Genomic DNA, 2500 nt, shown 5'->3' with positions numbered 1-2500 from the left:
CACGTACAGTAAACAATATCAGAGTGAGAATGAGATTGACAGCCAATCATCTCCCCGAGTCTGAAAGATTGACTTTTTTTTTTACATTGCCATTGCATTTGGTACGTTAATGATCATCACCTCTTCTGAATTCAAACGCTCATCTTGACTCTTTTATTTTATTTTACAAAAAGACAGCGAGGGAAAGAAATAGGCCTACAACAGACAGGCTGGGTGTTTTAAATATCGGCGCGACCGTAAAATCTTCTCTCCTCAGAGTGACGGGGGGGCCTGCTGAGGTGGTACTAAGACGGGCGGAATCGACAATACAAACAGGTGAACAGGGCCCTGCGGTTGCGGCACTTGGCCGTCAAGAACCCCCTCGTCAATGGTGGGCCGCCCCCCTCGCCCCCACCCTAGCTCCGCTGTTGACCGATATCATAAGAGACTGTATGCCTACAAATCATATTACACCAGGTAGCCAATTGACGGAAATCCGTCGCGACTTGGAAAAAATTGACGGAAATCCGTCGTAGCGACGGAGAACTTTAATCCCTGCTCTCCTCTCTACACCTTTTTAAAACAGTCTTTAACTGTCTATCAGATGAGATCCATGATATGATTAACCAACCTCTTTACAGACAGGTGTTTTTCCAACCTCAATAAAAGACTGCTATGGTGAAGAAAAACAACCTTGACTCAATCAGTCCTCAGCAATTTTAGACCAATTTCTAATCTCTCTTTGTTGAAGTAAAATGTTAGAGAAACTAGCCTTTGAACAGCTAAATGACTTTCTTAAGCCCACCACTTCAAGCCCATCACAGCACAGAAAAGACACACCCTGGTAAAGGTCGTGAACGACCTCAGAACTAACTTGGACAACAAAAAAACTCTCTGTCCTTGACCTGAGAGCAGCTTTCGATACAGTCGACCATAATATCCTCATAGACAAGACTACATAAGTACTGTATGTTGGCCTCTCTGTGACTGCATAAACTGGTTTAAGTCCTACCTCACAGGTAGAGAATGTGTTGTTACTGTAACATCAACTGTGGAGTACCACAAGGCTCTATCCTGGGGCCAGTCCTCTTCAGTTTATACTGTACATGCCGCCCCTTGGCCGTGTCATCAGGCGACATGGCATCCATTTTCAAGACCCTGGTGCTTGCATACCAGGCAGCTAAAGGGACAGCTCCTGCCTACCTGAAGGAAATGGTAACCCCCCAAACCCCTGCCCGCTCACTCCGCTCCTCCACCTCGGCTGGCCGACTGGCCCCACCTCCTCTACACAGCAGTCGGGCTGCCCAATCACGTCTCTTCACAACACTGGCTCCCCGCTGGTGGAATGAGCTCCCCACGGCTGTCAGAACGGCAGAGTCACTACCCATCTTCCGTCGTAGACTGAAGACCCATCTCTTCAGGTTACATCTTAACTGCTCCTCCTGAGACATCTTCTGACCCTCACCACTACGTCTCCTAAAGACACCCGCTTTCCCCTCTACTGCATCCCTAAGAACTTCTATTGCCCCCCTTGTACTGTTTTAGTAGAAGGTGATAATAGGGAGAAGGTTTTTCCTTCTATCAGTGGCCCCGGGCCCGAGCTAGATTACTCTTCCTGCAACGAATGGTGGATTGCTGATTCACATGCTTAGTATTCAAATGTATTGATTGTAAGTCGCTTTGGAATAAGGCGTCTGCTAAATGCCAAAAATTTAAATGTAAAATGTAATTTTCACAGCTACGCTGATGACACTTAACTCTATTTTCCTGTGACTCCTGGTGACACAAGCCATATCGAAGGCCTCCATAAGTGTATTATAGACATTAATGCTTGGATGGCTCAGAACTTCTTTCAGCTCAACCAGGACAAAACGGATGTACTTGTCATTGGAGCAGAGAGGCACTGAGAGACAAACTGACCTCTCACTGACCTCTCTCACCCTCAAAAACCTGGGGGTCTTCATTGATTCCAGTTGTAAATGCTTTCAATGCCCACATCAGAAGGAACACAGTCTGAACTAGGTTACCATGACAACACAGTCTCTACTAGGTTACCAGGGCAACACAGACTGAACCAGGTTACCAGGTTACCATGTTACCAGGGCAACCCAGTCTGAACCAGGTTACCATTGACAACACAGTCTGAACCAGGTTACCATGACAACACAGTCTGAACCGGGTTACCAGCAGACACAGGAACAGTTAGAGGAGTATTGACAAGGTGTTTACAGCTGTGTGTGTGTGTCAGTAAACCCAGTAACACTGGAGGAAGGCTCCCTTCATTGGTCATGCTCAGGTGTAGCTGCACTGTTTCTCCACTAGATGGCAGCAGACGTTTAATATCTGAAACACTCTGGACTGTGTGGACTGTTTTTTTGTCAATTTGAACATCCCTCTCCCACCCTCCCCAGTATCAACAAGGTAATGTTTAACAGTTCTTAAGCCCAATGCACACAGCGTGCGATTTCTGTTGCACGACAACTTCCATTGTTGTCATGAATGGAATCGAATTTTCGCCGTG

The 2500-nt window shown here is 46.6% G+C and overlaps 1 protein-coding gene across 1 annotated transcript in view; it reads right to left on the bottom strand.

Annotated features, from left to right (window-relative positions):
* sdccag8 (SHH signaling and ciliogenesis regulator sdccag8) overlaps positions 1–2500 on the bottom strand; it is a gene marked incomplete at its 3' end in the record, with an annotated part of 20689 nt that overhangs the window by 7020 nt on the left and 11169 nt on the right. The window lies entirely within an intron of this gene.

Source organism: Nansenia antarctica, assembly GCF_963989245.1.
Source record: "Nansenia antarctica genome assembly, contig: SCAFFOLD_267, whole genome shotgun sequence".
Lineage (NCBI taxonomy): Eukaryota > Metazoa > Chordata > Actinopteri > Argentiniformes > Microstomatidae > Nansenia > Nansenia antarctica.
Note: the sequence above shows the minus strand (reverse complement) of the source record. Positions and strands in the feature narration are given on the sequence as shown.